Genomic DNA, 25,572 nt, shown 5'->3' on the forward strand with positions numbered 1-25,572 from the left:
GGGCTGGTCTAAATGCTCCCTCTGTGGGCATCAGCTCAATTCTGCCCTGCGCTGCTTTCCACTGTGACAGAGCAGCACTGAATTCCAATGAAAAGTTGCACAGTCACTTTGCTCTCCCTCCCGCAAGCACAGAGATTCTCTCTGCATGGCTGGAGGAGGGGGAAAGGGTGGTGTAGGCAATTCAAGGCTGTCTTTCCTACCCTCTTCAGTGTCTCCTTCCTTGATATGATGCTAAAACTAGGTACTGTGATCACTTACCCAATTTTGTTTTCTTTGTAGAGACAGGGTCTCACTATGTAGAGCAAACTGGTCTCAAACTCCTGGCCTTAAGCAATCCTCCACCTCAACCTCCCAACTTGCCAGTATTACAGGTGTGAGGCACAGTGCCTGGCCACCTGATATTTGGTTCTTATGTGGATAGTTGTTCTGCAGCATGGGGGCAATTGCTGGAGGGTTCTATTCAGCCATCTTGCTCTGCCTCATCCCCTCCTCAGTGCTTGTGATCTATACATGACATCTTTCCCAGCTTTTCAACAATAATTACAGTAATTCTTATTTTCCTACTTTCTTATTCTTTTTGTTACTTAACTAGATTTTTTCATTATGCAAATGAAATATGCTTGTATTAATCTACTCAGATCATACCGAAGGAGTTGTGAAAAGAAGTACTCTTTTCCTCCTTAAATTTCCTGTTAACACTATTCAAGTATCTATTTCTATATTACGATTTTCCCCTTTTTGTCCTTTATTTTTTGGAAGTGAATACTAAGTCTAGCCCACACTCAAAGTGAGGAGAATTAATCTCTACCTCTTAGAAAAAGGATTATGTAAATATATTTATAATTATTCTGCAAGGAAGATCTGTCACTTCTCCCCTATTTATTTATTCAATAATTTATTTATATCAGGATGGACTCATGGAGATTCATTGTATTCTTCAGATCACAATTCAATGCTAGGGTTAATATGTTGTTCAAATTGTCCACACATTGGCCATTGGCTGCTCTTTTGGATTAGCTGTTGTGCCCTTTATGCACACACGGGCGCGCGCGTGCGCGCACACACACACCCCCCCCTTTCTAGCACTTCCTTACTTTTTGGTACTACAAGATACTCCAGGCTCATCTTGTGTTTCCCCTGCCCCACTCTTAGAATCAGCTTTCCATCCAAGGAATTTTTGTTCCTTTCATTGGAGAATGGAATTTACAAACCAAGATCTAGGTGCTGCCTGTTCTCATTGCTACTGGGGTATCACTGCTTCCAGGCCTTCTCAGCAGACACAGCTATAATGTATGTCTATTAACCCATGTATAGACATAGATCTACATTTGCCTCTGTATCTATCTGTATTTATATTAAAATAAGCATGAGTTTATACTTACATCTCTGATTCTAATCTAGCACCACAGGGCTCAGTATAGTCTTCCCCCCCTGCTTATTTGTAATATCTTTCTGACAGTGAGAAATCTGGCTCCCAATATCTACAATTACTTTTACTAATTTCCTCAAACCTAATAGCCATATAAATTGGTTCCAGAATGCTAACTCCACTCCTCATAGTTCTTTTAAGGATCAACTGACATCATACACATCCAAGGTCCTTTAAGGCAAGAACAACTTTGTTCTTTTATCCCAAGGGCTTAGCACAATACACGCACAATGTGTAACTCAAATGCTTATTGAACGAACAATGGTCTTCTGAAACTAGTATAGCTAAACTTATACAAATGTAAAATATTATTATAATCATTAATAAGTTTGCTTTGTAGTATAACTGTAAAACTGACTCCAGGGTCAGCTAATTCAAAGTTTAACTCCTTGGTCTTAGGCTAGTTTCTTGATCTATGATCACCTACCAGTAATGTTTTCTCCTCTGTTACTGAATGGCCCTCAGTGCCATCTGCAGGGAAGGCCCCCCCCATCTTTTTTTTTTTTTTTTTTTTGAGATGGACTCTCGCCCTGTCTCCCAAGCTGGAGTGCAATCACGTGATCTCGGCTCTATGCAACCTCTACCTCCCGAGTTAAAGTGATTCTCCTAAGGCCTCAGCCTCCCAAGTAGCTGGGATTACAGGCACTCACCACCACGCCCAGCTAATTTTTTGTATATTTAGTAGAGACAGGGTTTCACCATGTTGGCCAGGCTGGTCTCGAACTCCCGACCTTGTGATCCGCCCACCTTGGCCTCCCTAAGTGCTGGGATTACAGGCATGAGCCACCGCACCTGGCCAGAAGGCCCATTTTGAATTCACACTCAGCAAACCTAGTCTGTCTCTCATCAATTACTCCTAGAGCAGTGGTTCTGAAAACTGAATACTCATCAGAATCACCAGAATTCGTTTCCAGAGACTGGTTCGGTATACAGGATATAGTGTTCTTGAGGGCAGGTATTTGAGTGTGTTTCATTCACCGATGTACTCTAAGTGCCTAGAATCATGCTAGGCACATAAGTGAGTAATCAACAAGTATTTGTTGAATGAAGGAATGAGTGACTGAGGTGAGGTGCAAGAATTTTTCAAAACTCCTGAAATGATTCCAAAGCACAGCCACTGAGGTCATTAATACAGATGCTGGTCGGGTGTGGTGGCTCACACCTGTAATCCCAGCACTCTGGGAGGCTGAGGTGGGCAGATCATGAGGTCAGGAGATCGAGACCATCCTGGCTAACATGGTGAAACCCTGTCTCTACTGAAAATACGAAAAAAATTATTCGGGCGTGGTGGGGGGGTGCCTGTAGTCCCAGCTACTCGGGAGGCTGAGGCAGGAGAATGGCGTGAACCCAGGAGGCGGAGCTTGCAGTGAGCCGAGATTGTGCCACTGCACTCCAGCCTGGGTGACAGAGCGAGACTCTGTCTCAAAAAAAATAAAAATAAAAATACAGATGCTGTTAAGCCGCCACGTACCCTTCACCTCACATCAATGAATGAAATTGTATAGTAAATAGAAAAAGCCTTTGATGTCAGACTTAGGATCACATCTCAAAGCTGGCAGGTACTGGCTATCTGATTTTGAAATAAGTACCCTTTAGAGTCTCAGCATCCTCACATTTAAAACTGGGAGAGTCTCACCAGCTTCTCAGAGGACTGTTCCGAGTTTACATGACGATACATTTTATGGATCTAGCAAAGTGCCTGGTACATAGCAAGTGCTCAATACATGTTAGTTGTCTTTCTTCCATTTCCCCCTTAATTTACTGAGAAGATAGAAGTCAAGTCATCTGGTCCAAGTTCCTTAACTGTATTCTACATTTACCATAAATTCTATAAATCTATAAATATATCATTTCAGGCCTCCAGGACTTCTTAATTATTTGATCTGAGAAAAGGGACTTTATATTTGATTCTTTCCTCTTTAGCACTTTATTTTCTCTCTTAACCATCTCTCCTTCCAAAATGCAAGGATTTTCCGCATGTTAAACAAGAATTTACTGCCTTTTCTGCCTACAAGTCTATTTCTCTCCCCATGTTCCTGTGAAACTTCTCACCTCTCCAACTTGGCCACTGTCTCCTAAACCTTCTGGCTGCTCCAGCCAACCACAGCTGCTTCCTTGGAGGTCAGGGGCTATTTTTCACCAATCATAGATGATTTCCCTCTTGGCAGGATTTGAGGCTGCTGATCTCTCTCTTTCTTGAAATTCTCTCTCCTAGGTTGTCTTTCTCCTCTCCTATTATGCATCCTCTTTCTCTAACATGGACACTTTTCTTTCTCCTTTGAGTTCCAAGGTTCAATACTCTCTTCTCTTTTTCAGGTTTGCTTTTTCCCTACAAAGGTCCAAACTGTTTCTGTGTAAAAGCCTTTATGTTTTTGTAAGAAAGCTACCTTTCAACTCTAACTTTGCTCCAAATCTCTCTTCAGAACATTGCATTTTGAACAAATTAACAAGTCTGTTTGGAATGTGTTAAATTCCCTTTTCTCTTAAGATATGTATTTCCAAGTTCTCCATTTTATCAATGACACCAAAAGTTTAACCTGGCTCTAGACCCAAAAATAATCTTCATATCTTCTCACCAAATCCTATCAATTATTTTCATAATGCTCATCTCTTCCCCTCTGTTATGACCACCTTAGATTAGGCCCCATTTTACACATGTCTGGCCTTAGGCAGTCTTTGTTATTGCCCTCAGCCTTTCTCCCATTTGATGGAGTTTATGCCCCAATGTCTTATCAGTCTTTTCAATTCGGCACATTTACCATGTCCTCTCCTGCTTCAGAATCTACAGGACTATTTTCCATGATCTACTGCATCACATCCAAACTCCAGGTCTTGGCATTCATGACTGTACCTTCTTCACTGGCAGGTCTCACCTACCCACTTCCACCTAGCACAACACACATAAAAGGAGGGTTTTCTAGCTAACCATGCCATCTACCCTTCCCTCCTCTTCAATTCAGACAGGTTTATCCCTGTGCACCTTATCAGCTAGTTCACTTTGTGCTAAATCCATGCCATTTTCCCACTGAAAGGACCTTTCCACTTTGCTCTGTTGATCCAAATCCTACTAACCCTTTAAAGTCCGGGGCAAGTCTATCCTCCTCTATAAAATCTTTCCTAGTATTTCTAGCAAAACTAAACCCTCTACCTATACTATGGACTCTATCACTCTCACTACTTAGTAAACTTCTTATAGAATATCCCTTTTCTCTCATATATTATTAATCCCTCCTTCCCTCTTTGTACTTTTCCATTAAAAATATCCTTCTTCAGGGCCAGGCACAGTGGCTCACACCTGTAATCCCAGCACCTTGAGAGGCCAAGGGAGGTGGATCACTTGAGCTCAAGAGTTTGAGATCAGCCTGGGAAACAAAGCAAAACGCCATCTCTACCAAAAATACCAAAAATTAGCCAGGCATGGTGCTGCAAACCTGTAATCCCAGCTAACCAGGAGCCTGAGGTAGGAGGATGGCTTGAGCCCAGGAGGCGGAGGTTCCAGTGAGCCAAGATTGCACCACTGCACTCCAGCCCGTGAGACAGAGTGAGACGCCATCTCAACAAAAATAAAAATAAATCCTTATTCAATGTTTTCTATGTAAAAACCTAAAATGATTTTTCTCCTGATCTTGCAACTCCCTATAGGTGTCCCCATTCTTCCTCCCAACCACCAGGCTTCTTGAACAAGTTGTTTATACTTACTACCCGCCCTTCCTCACTTCCTATTCACTCTTCAACCAGCTGTTACCTGACTTTTCTTCCTAAAACTGCTTACACCAAGCTCACCAAACGACTTCTGCACTGCCAAATCCAACGAACTTTGTAAGAAATCTGTTGTTCTGGCCTTCTGACAATCATATCCTGCCTTTCCTTTGGAGATCTTCTCTGTCCCATTCCTGAAATCTGATGGGACCATCAAACACGGGCTCACCTCTGGGGTGGGCATGGGGCTAACTAAGAAGACTCCCTGCACAAGCAGGAAAGCTTGCTGAGGCTGAGTTAGCCCCATGGAGCCTTGTGATCCTGGGAGCTTCTGTTTTCCTGGCCTTCCCAAGGCTTCATTATTCTATCTTCCTTTCTTTCTGTGAGTTTATCCAGTATCCATTTGCTGCTTAAGTTAGCCAAATTCAATTTCTATGGTTTATAATCAAAGAGAAATTGGTCCCTCAAATGACACAAAGGTAGATAGTAGTGACACCACAAATTTCTTCTCCCTATCTCCTTCACTTTGGTTTCTGCTGTTTATGGAATTCCTGAGAACTCTTCATTATCCTCTTTAAAGCTTTCTCTGACCCCTAGAGCAGTGGTCCCAACCTTTTTGGCACCAGGGACTGGTTCGTGGAAGACAATTTTCCCACGGACAGGGAGCGCAGCGGATGGTTTTGGGATGAAACTGTTCCATCTATCTCACGCATTAGATTCTCATAAGGAACGCGCAACCTAGATCCTTTGCATGTGTGGTTCAAAATAGGGCTCGCGGTCCTATGAAAATCTAATACTGCCACTGATCTGACAGGAGGGTAGCTCATCTCCTGCTGTGTGGCCTGGTTCCTAATAGGCCATTTGGGGACCCCTGCCTTAGAGGTTAGACTAAAACCCTTCTTCATACTCCCAAACATCCTAATACTCCACAATGTCTTAACATGAAATACAATCTGTATACTTACTAGTTTTCACCACCAGACTATAATAAATTTCATGTTTCTATCCTCAACAATTAGCACTCAGTAATTGAGTAATAAATGTCTGCTGAAAGAAAATCTGACCTTTCCTTTTTTTGTATTAATCATTACATCATAGATTTTACGTACTTATGTTTAATTTAGCATCTAATGAATACTCCATTGAGTTCCTTAAACAATCCTCCCAATAAGTCTAAAAAGTTCTTACGAGCCGAGTCCACCATTTACTATTTCTGTATTCTCTTTAGCACCTAACAGCGTTGGGCACATAGTAAATACCCAATAAATACTTGGTGAACTGAATTAAAAACACAGTATTAGCACACTAATAGAAACAACTTATTATGCCCTACTGATCTAATTAAAAGATCCGGCCTTCTGAAGTAGTGCAGTTTTCCCCATATGGAAATTTTAATGAGAAAAAGAAAAATTATCCAATTGGACAGTTAACCACGTTTCTCTTAGCAAGAGTTCCATAAGTATTTTATGAATAATAAGTGTACAACTTTACAGCACAGAGTAAAAGACTCAAGACACATATATGCCTGTGCATATTGGAAGGAAGTTTACACATTTAAGGGGTCTGTCACAACTACAATCACTTAGATTCTACTAACCTTTAACAAATCTATAATGGGAGTATAGGACATAAAATAGTTAATAGCAAAATCAATTAATGCCAAATCAACTTATGTTCAAGATGTATATGGCTATCTTTTTATAATATATAACATGGCAGTCATTTACTCATTCAAGAACATTTATTAACCGCCTAGTAATCACAAATGCAATGTTAGGTCCTAAGAATACAAAGATAAAATAGTTCCTATGTTGGTGGAGCTCTATTTCTGCCATGTTGCAATGGTATTCAAGAATATGTGAATGGTACCCCCTGGAGTTGCTCAACCTGGAGGCCCTGGTTAGCAGTATGGTGGGGAAGGCATGAAAACACATACTTATGGCAATGTGCTAAGTGCTAACACAGAAACAAGTACAAACTGTTATGGGGCCATGGAAGATAAATAACCTACTAATGAAATCAAGAAAAGATATGGAAAAAAAAAAACGGATGTCTATACATGAATTCAATGGTAGTTAAGGTATGAGGAAGATACTAACATACATCAGATGAAATCAAACCTAAAACTATGGTTGCAGGAAGAGTCGGAAGGGTTCCAAACCAAACCAGTCCAACTTAAAGAAAACCACTGCAGAAGAGATGAAAAATAAAATATTCCTTATCATTACATTTGAGAACAATGAAACACACACACAGAACTTAAACTGCCACATACTGTAAGCCTAAAGAGAATCTTTTAAACATGTAGCATAGAAGTTCAAAGGCAGTCGATCACTAAGAACTAGAGTAAGCTACCCAGAAAACTTTCATAAAAGTGTAATTAGAACTATTGTTGGCAGGAGGGAGGAAGAGAGTAAAGGTGTCCATATCCTGAGAAAGGTCAACATCTTTAGCAAAAGCAGTGGGGGGAAAGTTGGACACATGAGTGAAGCCTGATTTAGAAAAGCCCAGAACACAAGCTTAGCTTTTGGACACTGTTCTAGTCTCATGGGAGTTCTTAGCCAGGGCTACTGAACAGAATCACCTGGAGAGCTTTAAAAAATATGCCCAAGGCAGAGCTTTACTCCATATCAAAAATAAGAGAATTTCTGGGGGAAGTGGCCTGGGCATTAAAACTTAAAGACACACAAGGTGATGCTCATGTACAGTCTGAATTGAGAACCACTGGGCTAGAGAACAGAGAGGTAAAGCATGACAGATATGACTAAGGCTCAAGATTGATTTAAGACCCTGTTTATAAGCAACAAATTTGAGCTGATGACCTGTTGAAGCTTATCTTCTAACCTGAGTTAAAAATTCTCAGTTTTCTTAGTGTTTCTTTTCCCTTGTTGACAAAGCTAAGCTCTGAAAATAGGAAAAGTACCCACCAATTTCTCATACATGACTGGTTCATTGAGTGTAAGGTGTACAACTTTAGAATTTTACTTCCATGATGTTCCATAGACGACTAACCTAGCAAATAAGTACTTCAATTCTAAGCTGCTCTTATATTCCTGCAATGCACTCCTTTTATATTAGAGAATGTTCTAGGCTGCTTCCAGATTTTGCAAAACTCCTAAATACAGAGAGATCCCAATACCCACGTACATCTAAGTCTTTTAGCTTAGACCAGGTGTGTCCAATCTTTTGACTTCCCTGGGCCATTTGGGAAGAAGAATTGTTTTGGGCCACCCATAAAATACACTAACACTAATGATAGCTGATGAGCTTCAATAAATAAATAAATATCACACACAAAAATCTCATAATGTTTTAAGAAATTTTACAGATTTGAGGCCGGGAGCGGTGGCTCATGCCTGTAGTCCCAGCATTTTCGGAAACCGAAGCAGGTGCATCACCTGAGGTCAGGAGTGCAAGACCAGCCTGGCCAACACGCAGAAACCCTGTCTCTAGTGAAAAAAAAAAAAAAAAAAATTAGTTGGGCTGGTGGCGTGCGCCTGTAATCCCAGCTACTCAGGAGGCTGATGCAGGAGAATTGCTTGAACCCAGGAGGCGGAGGTTGCAGTAAACTGAGATAACACCACTGCACTCCAGCCTAGCCGACAGAGCGAGACTCCGTCTCAAAAAAAAATAAAAGAAAGTTTGCGAATTTGTCTTCTTGTCTTGGGCTGTATTAAAAGCCATCCTTGGGCGCGGGTTGGACAAGCTTGGCTTAGACTAAAGCAAAACTGCTTTAAGATTAAGTATTCATTCTTGCATGGATACATTACTTCTGCTTTCAGAAGTGCCATTACAATGTATTTTACTTATTTTGTAACAAATACTTTGAGTATAAAGAGAAACAACACATGTATCCCAAACAACAACTCTGTACTATGTTATTAAACAAGAGTCCTGAGAGGGAGAAAACAGTCATCAAGGTGAATGGAGAGTAGGACAGCCTGTTGATCCTTTAAAAAGTAAGTTTGTCTGTTTGGTTTTCTTTACAAAAGAGCAAACCTGAATATGTTTCAGGGTCCACGTTACTCACCGTAAGATTTATTCAAGAAATCTGTACGTTGTTTATAGGTAAGGAAATGTCTTCTTTACCTACACAGTTGGCCACGAGTGTCTTGTTTTGTGTGGTGTTAGGTTACTGTATCTACTTGATGGTAAAAATGTTATGAGAACGGAAGTTGAAATTCTGCACTTTGGTTTATGCAGTCTCTTATTTCCAGATAAAGTTAATAAACGCAAAGGACCATATCCCAATGTAACGGGGAGGGTTGGGAGGACAAGCTTCAAGAACGAGTGGGGTGAATTCAACTATCAAAATTGTAAACATGAACAAGAGCCCAGGAATCTTATATTTCATCCGGATACAAGAAAGTAGATTTCAAGAGTTGGTCATTCACTTGGCACTGCTTCTATTCAGAAAGCAAAAGAAAGGCTTCTAAAAAGAAAACACAAGCCTAACACTTCGACAGAGGGGTGAGAGGGAAACAGCAAGCCACATGAGTCTGACGAACGGGTACGAAAGAAATTCAGAGGGCGAGCAAAGAAGGGGAATGAAGAAGACAGGAAAAGGAGAAGGAGGCGGGCAAAGGCCATCTGGTGTGAACCTGGCTGCCCAGCTCTTTATGCACTCAGGGCAGCGTGGGGCCCCTCTCGCCCCGAGCGCATCTACAAGTTGGGGCGCAGTGCGAGCCCCCCACGGGCCTGGCAGCCGGGGACACAGGGCGGGCGGGAGAAAAGGGGTGCGCACGCCGCGGACGCTGGCACCCCACGAGGTGCTGCACGCAGGGGTCCCCAGGAAGGAGGCGCACTTAGCGCAGCCCTGGCCTCCGGGAGCAGGAAGGGGGTGGGTGGAGCTGAGCCCGGGGCCGCCCCCCGGAGCCGCCCCCGCAGCCCCGGCCCCCGCCCCCCGCCCCGGCTGTCAGTGGCCCCCTCCCGCAGTCACTTACCCGCCGGCTGCGCGGTCTCGGCCGCGGTGGCGGCGGGGACGGCGAAGACCCCCGCCTGGGTCATGATCCCAGGAGGGGAAGGCAAGAGTGTCTGACCGTCTGGACGAATCTCTCCGTCCGCGGCCGCCGCCTGCTCCTCCGGGGCTGGGGGAGCGCGGGCCCAGGCCCTCCTCTCCCCCCGCCCCCGCCGCCTCTTTTTACGGCCACCGCCGCCGCTGCGAGCCCGAGCCCTCAAGGCCGGAGACCCGGCAGCAGCGCGGCCTCAACTTTCCCAGCCCCCCTCCCCCCGCCCTTCCCCGCCCCTCCCGCGGCCGCAGCTCGGCAAGCGAACAGCCTACCCTGGGCGCGCCGCGCTCCCGCCTCTGTCACTCAGCCCGCCAATCAGGCTGCGGGAACGCTGCCATGATAGCCAATAAGAAGACAGAATGCCGTAGCGCTAGGCTTAGAGGGCGGGAGGAGGCGGAGAAAAAACCAAGGAGTGAACGGGGTTCGGGCGGCCCAATGAGGAGGGCCGGGGGGCGGAGGTGTGCAAGTTGGGTTGAAGGAACAGGAAATATTCTTAAAGGTAGAGTGACGGACAGGAAGGAAAGCCAGTAGATGAATGGGAAAGAGGTGGGCCTGGTTCCTTAAAGGGGACGCCTTGAGAACCTAGAAAAGAAGGTGTTCTAAGAAACTTCTTTCTACCTTGTTCTGTGGTCTCTTTTCTTCGTCTTTCAGTAGGAGTTTGGAAGTGGAAAAATTGAAAAGAAAGGGGGCAAGGAAGTCTTTCGGAATAGCCCCTCTTAACGTGGAGGGCAGGGAGGCAAGAAGATACCTCTTAGTAAATGTGAGGAAGAAAGAGAATCAGACGTCTCCGACTTCTCGATAACTGGAAGATTGTTGCTGACTTGACGCTGCTCGCATTCGTAGGCTGTGGTCTCTTGTCATCCTTTATTTGCAGCAACACACAGATTTCTGCGAACTGGAGATGGCCATGTTCAGAAATGCCCTGGGGGCCTCCCAGCTGGGACAAGGGAGTTTGGCATTGGGGGATAGGGTTTGAAATCTCAAGCCTGGGTTACTAAAGACCTGGATCTAGCAGAGGTAGGGCTACGGGTCACTAATTGGAGACCTGAGTGCCCCTTAACTCCAAGATGGGTGTGGAGCCCTTGGAACCGTGATCACAACTCCCTTTCCCTAGTTTCGCTTCATATTTTATAACCCCCTCCTGAAACAGGTGTCCTCCACCTGGTTGTGGTTATAGATTTCCAAGCCCTTCCACAACCAGATTTGGAAATATCCCAGATCTTTGCTGTCCATGGGCTAACTTCTGTGCATGGGCTAACTTCCAGATCAGGTAACTTCCAGAAGGTGCACACAGGGCATGGCATAATGGGAATTACTTGAGCCTGTATACTGAAGCAGCAGAAATCGCATTGAGCAAATGGGTAAAGGTTAACAGTAACGGAGTCTTATGTTTGTACAGTGGATTGAAAAGCTATGATGAAACGGAAGGCCTGTAGTGTTGCTTATAAACTGGGGTACTAATAAACAGGCTAGAAATCTTTAACTCATCCATCTAGGCACACGAAGTTCGAATTAGCCTTTGAACAGACTTGGCACATCCAAATCAAAGCTGCAGATAAGAAAGATTCTACGAGTCAGAGCCATAATAACAATGCTAATAACATCACCATAAAATTGTATAGTATTGGTATGCTCAGCCATAGGAAACAATTTCCAATGTGTTCAGGCATTTCCCGTTAACAAATATCATATCTAGGGTATGCATGACTTCCTAAACAACTGCAATGCATCAATTCTAAAGTAAAGCCACACAAATAGTTTTGATGAATCATGAAACAGAATTTAACCGTTTCTTTAGATCACCTTTAAAAATACACATTAATATATTTCTGGCACGATATAGACATAGAAAAGAAGAGCAATTTCTGTTTGATAAAGATCACAATATTAGCTTTTTAAATTAATCCTTATTTCCTAAGTGCAGCCTTTCTCCTTTCTTTTCTCTTTTTTCTTTTTCTTTTCCTTTCCTTCCCTTTCCCTTTCCCTTTCCCTCTCCCTTTTCCTTTCCCTTTCCCTTTTCCTTTCCTTTCCTTTCCTTTATTTTCCTTTCCTTTGCTTTCTTTGTTTTCTTTTTTCCTGCGACAGGGTCTCCCTCTGTTGCCAAGGCTGAAGGTCAGTGGCACTGTAACAGCTCACTGCAGCCTCCACCTCCCAAACTCAAGCGATCCTCCCACCTCAGCCTCCTGAGTAGCTGGAACCACATGCCCGGCAGTTTTCTTTTGGGTAGAGATGGGGGTCACATTATGTTGCCCAGGTTGGTCTTCAACTCCTGGGCTGAAGCCCAGAATCTTTTTCTTGGCTTTACCCATTCAACATCCGTTTCAGATAATCACACCAGTCCTATTTTCGAACTAGCTGGCAGTGCTTCAGTGACCTATATTGGTGGTAAAATATACTGGCCAAGTGAAACTGGTGTATAGGGCTGTTAGTTCATTTTTTTTCAAGTGGACAGAATGAATCTGATTTTCACCCACATTCTTGAGACTTTTCAATGGTGCTGAAAGACTATTTGCATGATACATAAGCACTTCCTTGCATCCCCAGTTTCATATCAAGACCTCCGTTTTTTCCTACTACTAGAGATGACTGACTGCGGAAAGAGGCCACTGAGAGCCTGGGGTGGTGACCAAGGCTGCGGGGAGGCCCCGGACTCAGCTCCACCCACCTCCATCCTGCTCCAGGAGGCAAGAACTGCGCAAAGTGCGCCTCCTTCCTAGGGACCTCTGTGTGTGGTACCTGGGGGGTGCCAGCGCCCATGGGGTGCGCACCCTTCTTTTCCCCGCCCGCCCCGCGTCCCCGGTTGCCAGGCCCGTAGATGCGCGGGGCGACAGGGCTCCCATGCTGCCCTGAGTGCATAAAGAGCTGGGCAGCCAGGTTTACACCAGGTGGCCTTTGCCCGGCCAGTCTGGTCTCGAACTCCTGACCTCAGGCAATCTGCCCGTCTCGGCCTCCTGAAGTGCTGATTTCAGATTTCAGACGTGAGCCACAGCGCCCGGCGGCCTTTTTTTTTCCCCGCCCCCTTCTTTGAGATGGGGTCTTGCTCTGTCGCCCAGGCTGGAGTGCAGTGGCGCGATCTCGGCTCACTGCAACCTCCACCTCCCGGGTTCCAGTGATTCTCCTGCCTCAGCCTCCCAGTAGCTGGGACTACAGGCGTGCGCCACCACGCCCAGCTAATTTTTTGTTATTGTATGTTTTACTAGAGACCACCATAATGGTCAGGTTGGTCTCGAACTCCTAACCTCGTGATCTGCCCACCTTGGCCTCCCAAAGTGCTGGGATTACAGGTGTGAGCCACGGGCGCCCCGTCGCTTTTTAACTCTCACTTCTCTGTCGAAGTGTTAGGCTTGTGTTTTCTCTTTAGAAGCCATTCTTTTGCTTTCCGAATAGAATAAGTGAATGGCCAGCTCTCTTTTTTAAATTATTTTTTTAGAGATTCTCACCCTGTCGCCCAGACTGAAGTGCAATGATGTGATCATAGCTCACTGCAACCTCAACTCTTGGGCTCTAGGCATCAGCCTCAGTCTCCCAAGTAGCTAGGACTACAGGCACTTGCCGCCACACCTGGCTAATTAAAAAAAAAAAAAAAAATTGTAGAGACCAGGTCTCACTATGTTCCACAGGCTGGTCTTGAACTCCTGGCCTAAAGGAGTCCTTTCTTCTGGCCCTCCCAAACGACTAGAATTATAGGCATGAGCAAAACCACTCCGGCCTAAATGGCCAGCTCTTGAAATCTACTTCCATATTTCCCAAAAGAAACTGCCCAACTTTTACCCAATGCAGTGATAACACTTGTTTCCACATTCCCAGTGGCAGTATATATGATCTCCAGATATTCCACAGCATGGCCAACACTTGATATTGTCACTCTTTTTAATTCTAGCCATTATAGTGAGTGTAAATGGTATCTCATTGTGATTTTAATTTCCATTTCTTGGCCCGGGGTGGGGGGGGGGTGGCTCACACCTGTAATCCTAGCACTTTGGGAGGCCGAGGCTGGCAGATCACCTGAGGTCAGGAGTTCGAGACCAGCCTGGCAACATGGTGAAACCCCGTCCCTACTAAAAATACAAAAATTTGCCAGGCATGGTGGTAGGCACCTGTAATTCCAGCTACTTAGGAGGCTGAGGCAGGAGAATCGCTTGAACCTGGGAGGCAGAGACTGCAGTGAGCTGAGACTGCACCATTGCATTCCAGCCTGGTCAACAAGAGCAAAACTCCGTCTCAAAAAATAATAATAACAATTCGTCCATTTAAAAATCAATATGTTTGTCTTTTGAATTGTAAAAATATTTAGGTGCTTTGGATAAAAGTTCTCTTTCAGATATGTGTTGTGCAAATACTTTCACTCAGTCAATAGCTTGCTTTTTATTTGCTTAAGAGTGTCAATAAAAAAAAAACAAAATACAGGCATATCTTAGGGATATTTTGGGTTGGATTCCAGACCACCACTATAAAGAGAATATTACAAAAAAGCAAGTCACACACGTTTTTCGTTTCCAAGTGCATATAAAAGTTATGTTGGGCCAGGCGCTGTGGCTCAGGCCTGTGGATGGCTTGAGCCCAGGATTTTGAGACCAGACTAGGCAACAAAGTGAGACCTCATCTCTAAAAAAAGAGGCAAGAAGATCACTTGAGCCTGAGATTAAGGTTACAATGAGCTGTGATCTCCCTACTGCACTTCTGCCTGGGCAACAGCAGTGAGACCCTGTCTCATTTAAAAAAAAAAAAAAGTTATGCTTGCCAAGTGCATTGGCTCAAAATTGTAATCCCAACACCTTGGGAGGCTGAGATGGGAGAATCACTTGAGGCCAGGAAATCCAGACCAGCCTGGATGACAAAGAGAGACCCTGTCTCTACCAACAATAAAAAATTTTAAATTAGCTGGTAGCAAGCACCTACAGCCCCTGCTACTTGGGAGGCTGAGGTGGGAGGATTGCTGGAGCCCAGGAGTTTGGGGCTTTGATGAGTTATGATTATGCCCCTGTACTCCAGCCTAGGCAACAGAGTGAGACCCCATCTGTTAAATAAATAGGTAAAATTTTAAATTTAAAATGTTTTAAATTTAATTAAAATTGGAGTCAGTCTTCTCAAACCCTGTTACTGCTTTATCAAATAAGTTTATGTACTATTCTAAATCCTTTTATATAATTTCAACAGTGTTCACAGCATCTTCACCAGGAGTACTTTCTATCTCATGAAACTACTTTCTTTGCTCTTCCATAAAAAGCAACTCCTCAGCTGGCGCAGTGGCTCACACCTGTAATCCTAGCACTTTGGGAGGCCAAGGCGGGAGGATCATGAGGTCAGGAGTTCCAGACCAGCCCAGCCAATATGGTGAAACCCCATCTCTACTAAAAATACAAAAATTAGCTGGGCATGGTGGCGCACACCTGTAGTTCCAGCTATGTGGGAGGCTGAGGCAGGAGAATCACTTGAACCTGGAAGGCAGAGGTAGTGAACCAAGGTCACGCCATTGCACTCTAGCCTAGGTGAGAGAGCAAGACTCCATGTAAAAAAAAAAAAAAAAAAAAAAGACCAACTCCTCATGTATTCAAGTTTTATCATGAGATTGCACCAATTCAGTCTCATCTTCTGGCCCTGCTTCTAATTCTAGTTCCCTTGCTATTGCCACCACATCTGCAGTTATTTCCTCCACTGAAGTCTTGAATTCTTCCCTCAAAGTCATCCATGAGAGCTAGAATCAAGTTCTTCCAAACTCCTGTTAATGTTGATATTTTGGCCTCTTCCCATGACTCACAAATGTCTTTTTTTTTTTTTTTTTTTCTAGATGAAGTCTCACTCTGTCGCCCAGGCTGGAGTGCAGTGGCACGATCTCAGCTCACTGTAACCTCCGCCTCGTGGGTTCAAGCAATTTTCCTGACTCAGCCTACCTAGTAGCTGGGATTACAGGCAGGCACCACCATGCCCGGCTAATTTTTGTATTTTTAGTAGAGATGGAGTTTCACCATGTTGGTCAGGCTGGTCTTGAACTCCTGACCTTGTGATCCACCTGCCTCAGCCTCCCAAAGTGCTGGGTAAAAGGCGTGAGCCACTGCGCCCAGCACAAATGTTCTTAATAGCATCTAGAGGCCAGGTGCAGTGGCTCATGCCTGTAATCCCAGCACTTTGGGAGGCCGAGGCTGGCAGATCACTTGAGGTCAGGAGTTCGGGACCAGCCTGGCCAACATGGTGAAACCCTGTCTCTACTAATAATACAAAAATTAACTGGATGTGTTGATGCATGCCTGTAATCCCAGCTACTCGGGAGACTGAGGCAGGAGAATCACTTGAACCTGGGAGGCAGAGGTTGCAGTGAGCCACGAACACACCATTGCACTCCAGCCTGGGCAACAAGAGGGAAACTCCATCTCCAAAAAAAAAAAAAAAAAAAAACCCTGTAGAATGGTGAAGCCTTCCCAAGAAGGCTTTCAATTTACTTTGCCCAGATCCATCAGAGGCATCACTATATTACAGGACTTCACCAAGTTAGTGGAAGGTCAGGCACGCTGGCTCATGCCTGTAATCCTAGCAATTTGGGAGGCTGATGCAGGAGGACTGCTTGAGCCCAGGAGTTTGAGACCATCTTGGGCAACATAGTGAAACCCTGTCTCTACTAAAAATCTAAAAATTCGCTGGGCATGGTGGCACGTGCCTGTGGTCCCAGCTACTTAGGAGGTTGAGGTGGAAGGATTGCCTGAGCCAGGACGTCAAGGCTGCAGTGAGCCAGTACATACCACTGCACTCCAGCCTGGGTAACAGAGTAAGACCTTGTCTCAAAAAAAAAAAAAAAAAAATTGTGGAAAAATGGAATTAAAAGATAAAAATTGAAAATATAAACATGATTTCTTTTTCTTTTTTTTTTCTTTTTTTTTTTTTCTTTTTGAGACAGAGTTTTGCTCTTGTTGCCCAGGCTGGAGTGCAATGGTGTGATCTCGGCTCACTGCAACCTCTGCCTCCCGGGTTCAAGCAATTCTCCTGCCTCAGCCTCCCGAGTAGCTGGGACTACAGGGGCCCGACACCACACCTGGCTAATTTTTTATATTTTTAGTAGATACAGGGGTTTCACCGTGTTAGCCAGGGTGGTCTCGATCTCCTGACCTCATGATCTGCCTGCCTCAGCCTCCCAGAGTGTTGGGATTACAGGTGTGAGCCACCACACCAGACCATAAACATGATTTCTTAACATAAAATTTCCATCAACTTCAAGATACTTTTGTAAGCAATGATACCAGCAATTTAGCCCATCCCTAAAGACCTGAGAGTCCTGGGAATTTAACCATGTCAATTCAGTCTTTTTTACTAATTATTAACTGAAGAAATGTGAGTTAGGAAACAAAAAGAAGTCATAAGGAGCCAAACCAGGACTGTAAGGTAGATGCCTAATGATTTCCTATCAAAACTCATGCAAAATTGCCCTTATTTGATTGGAGGAATGAGCAAGAGCATTGTGGTGGTGAAGAAGGACTCTCCAGTGAAAGCTCACCTGGGGGATTTTTCTGCTCAAGCTTTGGTTAACTTTCTCAAAACATTCTCATAATTAGCAGATGTTTCTATTTTGGGGCCCTCCAGATAGTCAACAAGCAAAGTGCCTTAAGCATCTCTTGACCAGTTCACTTGTGCTTTGACTGGACCACTTCCACCTCTCGGTAGCCGCTGCTTAGATTGTGTTTTGTCTTCAGGACCACACTGGTAAAGCCATGTTTCATGTCCTGTTAACAATACTTTGAAGAAAAGCTTCAGGATCTTTGCCTTACTTGTTTAAAATTTCCATTGAAAACTTTGCTCTTGTCTGCAACTGATCTGGGCACAACAGTTTTGGTACCCATCAGGAAAGGGAAAGTTGCCTCAACTTTAATTTTCAGTCAAAATTATGTAAGTAGAATCCATTGAGATGTCTATGGTGTTGGCTATTGTTTCTGTTGTTAAATCATTGGTCCTCTTCAATTAGGGCATGAAAGAAATTTTTTCTTCACAAATTGATGTGGATGGTCTGCAGCTGTGGGCTTCATCTTCAACATCATATCATCCCTTCTTAAAATTAGTTATACATTTGTAAACTGTCGATTTCTTTGAGGCATTGCCCCCATAAACATCTTATAAAGCACCAATGACAATGATTTTACCATTCTTCCACCCAAATGTCACCAAAAATCGTGTTTTTGTTTGTTTGTTTTTTGAAACAGGATCTCACTCTCTCACCCAGGCTGGAGTACAGTGGTATAAACACGGCTCACTGCAGCCTTGACCTTCCCAGCTTAAGGGTTCCTCACACCTCAACCTCCCAAGTAGCTGGGACTACAGGTACATGCAACCACGCCTGGCTAAGTTTTGTAGTTTTTGTAAGAGGTAGGGTTTCATCATGTTGCCCAAGCTGGTTTATTTTGGTGTGAAAATTTTTTGAAATCCATGTGCATAGTTTTTCATAATATGAATTTTCCATGAATTTTTTGAAGACCCCTGTTTTTGGTGACTATAGCCTTATAAATGTATTTCCTGAATAATGAGACTTGAGAGTTGAAATTAATCCTTGATCCATGGACTGCAGAATGGATACTGTGTTAGCAGGCATGAAACATTAACCTCCTGCACATCTCCAACAGAGCTCTTGGATGACTAGGTGCATTGTCAATGAGCAGTAATATTTTGAAAGGAATCCTTTTTCTAAGCAGTAGGCTTAACAGTGAGTTTAAAATATTCAGTAAACCGTGCTGTAAACAGATGCACTGTTTACATCCAGGCTTTATTATTTCACTTATAGAGCATGGGGAGAGTAGACTTAGCCTAATTCTTAAGGGCTCTAGGATCATTAGAATGGTAGATGAGTCCTGGCTTTAACTGAAAGTCACCAGCTGCATTAGCCCCTAACAAGAGAGTCAGCCTGTCCTTTGAAGCTTTGAAGCCTTGAAGCCAGGCATTTACTTCTCCTCTCTAGCTATTAAGTACTAAAAGCCATCATCTTTTAATAGAAGGCTGTTTTGTCTACATTGAAAACCTGGTGTTTAATGTAACCACCTTCATCAATGATCATAGCTAGATCTCCTGGATAACTTGGTGCAGACTCTACATCGGCCCTTGCTTCTTCCCCTTGCACTCTTATGTTATGGAGATGGCTTCTTTCCTTAACCTCATGAACCAACCTCTGCTAGCTTCCAACTTTTCTTCTGCAACTTTTCTCACCTCTCTCAGGCTTCATAGAATTAAAGAAAGTTAGCACCTTGTTCTGGGTTAGGCTTTGTTCTTAAGGGAATATTGTGGCTGGTTTGATCTTCTATGCAGATCATTAAAACTTTCTCTGTATCAGCCATAAGGCTGTTTTGCTTTCTTACCATTTGTGTGTTCACTGGAGTAGCACTTTTAATTTCCCTCAATAACTTCTCCTTTGCATTCAAAACTTGGCTGCTTCACACCAGAGGCCTAGCTTTTAGTCTATCTTGGCTTTTAACAAACCTTCCTTGCTAAGCTTAGTCACTTCTAGCTTTTAATTTAAAAGTGAGAGGCTGGGCACGGTGGCTCACGCTTGTAATTTCAGCACTTTGGGAGGCAGAGGGGGGCGGATCATGAGGGAAGGAGATAGAGACCACGGTGAAACCCTGTCTCTATTAGAAATACAAAAAATTAGCTGGGCGTGGTGGCGGGCGCCTGTAGTCACACCTACTTGGAGGGGCTGAGGCAGGAGAATGGTGTGAACCCGGGAGGCGGAGCTTGCAGTGAGCCGAGATCACGCCACTGCACTCCAGCCTGGGCGACAGAGCAAGACTCCGTCTCAAAAAAAAAAAGAAAAAACAAACAAACAAAAAAAACATTTAAAGTGAGAGATGTGTGACTCTTCCTTTCACTTGAACACTTAGAGGACATTTTAGGGTTATTAACTGGCCAAATTTCAATATTGCTGTGTCTCAGGGAGGCCTTAGGAGAGGGAGATGATGGAATGGCCCGTCAGTGGAGCAGTCAGAACACACACATTTACCAATTAATTTTACCATCTTATATGGGCACAATTTGTGGGGCCTCAAAACAAATACAATAGCAACGTCAAAGATCACTGATCACATATCACCTAACCAACATAATATTAACAAAAGTTTGACCAAAAAATTGAAAAATGGGACTTAATTAAACTAAAGAGCATCTGCACAGCAAAAGAAACTATCAGCAGAGTAAACTGACAACCTACAGAATGGGAAAAATGTTTGCAAACTATTCATCTGGCAAAGGTCTAATATCAAAAATCTTCAAGGAACTTAAACCAATTAACAGTTAAAAAAAAAAAAAAAAAAACTAGTAAAAAGCAGGCAAAGGACATGAACAGGCACTTTTCAAAAGAAGACATACATGCAGCCAACAAGCATGTAAAGAAATACTCAACATCTCTAAACATTAGAGAAATGTAAACCCAAACTACAAGGAGATACCATCTCACACCAGTTAGAATGACTTCTTTTTTTCTTTTGACAGTGTCTTACTCTGTCACCCAGGCTGGAGTGCAGTGGTGTGACCTCAGCTCGACCTCCTGGGCTCAAGGGATCCTCCTACCTCAGACTCCCTAGTAGCTAGGACAACAGGTGCACACTACCACAGCAGCCTAATTTTTGTAGTTTTTGTAGAGAGGGAGTTTCACTATGTTGCCCAGGCTGTTCTTGAACTCCTGGACTAAAGCGATCTGCCTACCTGGGCCTCCCAAGATGACTGGATTACAGGCATGAGCCACCTCACTTGGCCCTAGAATAGCTATTATTAAAAAGTCAAAAAATAACAGATGCTGGCAAGGTTGTGGAGAAAAGGGAACGCTTACACACTACTGGTGGGAATGTACATTAGTTCAGACACTATGGAAAGCAGTTTGGCGATTTCTAAAATAACTTAAACAGGGCCAGGCGCGGTGGCTCACGCCTGTAATCCCAGCATTTTGGGAGGCCGAGGTGGGTGGATCACGAGGTCAGGAGTTCGAGACCAGCTTGCCCAACATGGATAAAACCCTGTCTATACTAAAAGTAAAAAAATTAGCTGGGTGTGGTGGCGCGCGCCTGTAATCCCGAGGCAGGAGAATCGTTGGAACCTGGAAGGAGGAGGTTGCAGTGAGCCGAGATTGCACCACTGCACTCCAGCCTGGGCAACAGAGCAAGACCCCATCTCAAAGAAAAAAAAAAAGAACTTAAACAGAACTACCATTTGACCCAGCATCCCATTGTTGAGTATGTACCCAAAGGAATATGAATTGTTCTACCATAAAGACACATGCACACCTTTGTTCACCACAGCACTATTTACAATAACGAATACATGGTCTCAACCTAAATGCCCATCAATGATGGACTGGATAAAGAAAATATGATACATACACACCATGGAATACTATGGAGCCATAAAAAAGAAAAGGATCATGTCCTTTGCAGCAACATGAATGGAGCTAGAGGCCACTATCCTAAGTGAATAAACGCAGGAACAGAAAAGCAAATACTGAATGTTCTCACGTATAAGTGGGAGCTAAACGTTGAGTACACGCGAACCTAAAGAATGGCATAAACCCAGGAGGTGGAGCTTGCAGTGAGTCGAGATCACGCCACTGCACTCCAGCCTGGGCGAAAGACCGAGACTCTGTCTCAAAAAAAAAAAAAAAAAAAAAAAGAAGGGAACAGACACCAGAGCCTATTTGAGGGTAGAGGGTGGGAGGAGGGTGAGGATCCAAAAACTACCTATGGGGTACTATGCTTATTATCTGGGTAATACAACAATATGTACACCAAACCCTCAGGACACACAATTTACCAATATAACAAACCTGCACAGGTACCCTTGAACCTAAAATAACTGTTTAAATAAATAATAAAATAAAGCACTCAAATTACTATGACATTTGGATAACCAGCAGTGAGAATGGTTCAGCAATAATGGTTCATCCTTGTCAGCTTTCCTGCTAGAAACTGAATATGTATTCCTTGTCTTTGAAAAGAGCAATATGACACCAATATAGATACATTATCCTTTTCTGTGAAATCCATTATTTTCTTCTGATACTACATTATCTATCACAGTGTATTATATTCCATGGGACATATATCATGCTTTGAAAAATCCTCCAATGGGTTTACACCTTCAACTTCAAACACTGGAAAGACTTTTTTTTTTTTTTAAGACAAGGTCTCATTCTGTTGCCCAGGCTGGAGTGTGGTGGCGCAATCTCGGCTAACTGTAACCTCTGCCTGCCAGGCTCGAAGCATCCTGCCACCTCTCAACCTCCCAAGTAGTTGGGACTGTTAGCCGGGTGCCACCACACCCGGCTAATTTTGTATTTTTAGTAGACACAGGGTTTCACCCTGTTGCCCAGGCTGGTCTCAAACTCCTGAGCTCAAGTGATCTGGCTACCTCCATCTCCCAAAGTGCCATGACTATAGGTGTAAGCTACCATGCCTGGCCTGGAAAGACTATTCTTTGTGGTTAATAGTTCCAAACTCCCCCCAAAAAATCTTAGTAAAAGTTTAAAATATTGCAAGAGTTACCAAAATATGATACAGAGACAGGAAGTGAACACATGCCGTTGGAAGAATGGCACTGACAGGCTTGCTCCATGCAGTGTTGACACAGTGAAAAAAGTGCAGTATCTGTGAAGCTCAATAAAGGAAACTGCAATACAACAAGATATTCCTATAGCTGTACTGAGATATAATTGACCTACAGCAAACTGAACATATCTAAAATGGGCAATGTGATAAAGCTTTAACATATGTATACACCTGTGAAACCGCTTCCACAGTAAACAATGAGCATATCTTTCTTGCTACTCAAATTACCTCATGCTAATTAATTCCCTCCTCTGGCCTTATCCTATTCTCCAGACAATCACTAATGTACTTTCAGTCACTATACGTTAGTTTCCATTTTCTGGAATTTTATATACATGAAATTATTCAGTATATACCCTTCTTGTCTCTTTTTGTCTATCTTCTTTCATTCAGTCGACTTACTTTTTTTTCCCCTTCCTTAAAGACAGAGTCATGTTCTGTTGCCCAGACTGGAGTTGGCAGTGAGCCGCAATCATCCCACCCCCCCAGCCCCCCAAGAACCAGGGCTTAAAGGGACTGTCCCCTTTTTTTTTTTTTTTTTTTTTTTTTTTTTTTTGTAGAGACAGACTTGCTATATTGCCCAGGCTGGTCTCCAACTCCTGGACTCAAGTAATTTTCCTCCTTCAGTCTCCCAGTGTTAAAATTACAGGCAGGAGCCAACATGCCCAGACTGTATTTACTGTTTTACAAAAACTGCCAAACTGCTTTGCAAAATTCCGGTACCATTTTGTATTCCCGCTAGTAGTGCATAAGAGTTTGAATTTTTCCACATCCTTGGTGACACTTTATATGATCAGTCTATTAATTTTCATCTTATTATTATTTTTTTTTTGAGACTGGGTCTTGCTGTCTCGCTCAGGCTTTATTGCAGTGGTATGATCACGGCTCACTGCAAACTCCTGGGCTCAGGTGATCTGCTTGCCTCAGCCTCCTGAGTAGCTGGGACTACAGGTGTACACCACTATGCCTGGCTAATTCTTGTATTTTTAGTAGAGATGGGGTTTCACCATGTCCCAGGCTAGTCTTGAACTCCTGGGCTCAAGAGATCTGCCTGTCTTGGTCTCCCAAAGTGCTGGGATTACAAGTGTGAGCCACCGCGCTCAGCCATGATCAGTCTATTTAAATTTTCATCATTCTAATAGGCACATAATGATACTTCATTATGACCTTAATTTGCATTTCCCTATTTACTAATGATGCTACACATCTTTGCATGTGCTTATTAGCCATTTATATGATTTATATGTCTTTGATGAAGTGTTGTTCAAATGTCTTGACCATTTTTACTGGGCTGTTTGTTGTTTACTGAGTTTCCAGGGTTCTTTATACATTCTGATTACAAAACCTTTTTCAGATATATGTTATTCAAGTGGTTTTTCCCAGTTCCTAGTTTGTCTTTTCATTTTCTTGTCTTTCATATAGTAATTTTAAATCCAATTTATCAATTATTCCTTTTATGGATTATGCTTATGATGTCATAGCTAAGAAATCTTTAACACAAGGTCACACAGATTTTCTCATGTTTTTCTTCTAGACGTTTTTTAGTTTTATATTTAGATTCATTCTGCATTTTAAATTAAATTTTGCATATCATGGAGGTGTGGATCAAAGTTTATATATTTTATTGGAAAATCCATTTCTTCCAACATTGGTTGTTGGAAAGACTATCTTTCCTCCACTGAATTGTTTGTATCTGGGACAAAAATCAAGTGACCATATATTCACTGATGCATTTTTGAATTCTATTCCTTTCCACTGATATATTTGTGGGCATTGACACCAACACCATACTGTCTTTATGCAGCTTTATGTGTCTTAAAGTCAAGTAGTGTAAGTCCTCCAATTGTGTTTTCCTTTTATAAATTGTATTAACTCTTTTCTTCACGTTTCCATGTAGACTTAAGCTCATCAATTTAAACAGGAAAATGCAAGCCTTCAATACTTTTGACTGAGATATATAATTCGATTTGAGGACAAGTCACAATATTGGGTTTTGGGATCCATGAGCATGTTATATTTCTGCATTTATTTGGGTCTTTACAAATGTTTCCCAGCAGTGTTTTATAACTTTCTGTATACATGTCTTGCATACATTTTGTTAAATGTATCTCTAAATATTTTTACATTGTTATATTATTAAAATTTTTCCATTTCAAATTTTTTTATTGCTGGAAATACAATTGATGTTTGTATTTTGTGACCTTACTACACTCCTTTATTAATTCTAGTAGCTTTTTTTTTTTTAAAAAAAGATCATCTTAATATTTTCTACTTAATCATCTGTAAATAAAACCATTTTACTTTACAATCTGCATACTTTTCTTATTTTATTGGACTGGCTAGTCTAATATAACAGTTTTTCACTTACTGAAATCCAGTGCAATATCGTATGGCAATGGTGAGAAGAGCCATCCTTGCCTTCTTCCCAAACTTAGTGGTAAGGCATTCAGTCTTTCACTATCAAGTATGGTGAAAGCTCTTATAGATAACTTTTTCAGATTAAATAAATTCCTTTTTATTCCTATATTGTTCAAACTCTTAAAAAATCATGAATGGGTGTTGAATTTTGTTGAATATTTTTTTCCTGCATCTATTGAGATAATCATTTATTTTTATTTATTTATTTTTTTTTTTTGAGACGGAGTCTCGCGCTGTGTCACCCAGGCTGGAGTGCAGTGGCACGATCTCGGCTCACTGCAAGCTCCGCCTCCCAGGTTCAGGCCATTCTCCTGCCTCAGCCTCCGAGTAGCTGGGACTACAGGCGCCCGCCACCACGCCCGGCTAGTTTTTTGTATTTTTAGTAGAGACGGGGTTTCACCATGTTAGCCAGGATGGTCTCCATCTCCTGACCTCGTGATCCGCCCGCCTCGGCCTC

The 25,572-nt window shown here is 43.0% G+C and overlaps 1 protein-coding gene across 2 annotated transcripts in view; it reads right to left on the reverse strand.

Annotated features, from left to right (window-relative positions):
- Positions 1-10,348, reverse strand: part of USF3 (upstream transcription factor family member 3) — a 43,119-nt gene extending 32,771 nt beyond the window's left edge. The window contains exon 1 of one of the 2 annotated variants that reach the window (XM_017955148.3): positions 10,072-10,348. The gene's annotated coding sequence lies outside the window, so the exon portion shown is untranslated. The remainder of the gene's footprint in view (positions 1-10,071) is intronic. The other variant, XM_017955149.3, reaches the window with a different exon arrangement.
- Between the last annotated feature and the right edge of the window lie 15,224 nt (positions 10,349-25,572).

Source organism: Papio anubis, chromosome 2 (assembly GCF_008728515.1).
Source record: "Papio anubis isolate 15944 chromosome 2, Panubis1.0, whole genome shotgun sequence".
Classification (NCBI taxonomy): Eukaryota; Metazoa; Chordata; class Mammalia; order Primates; family Cercopithecidae; genus Papio; species Papio anubis.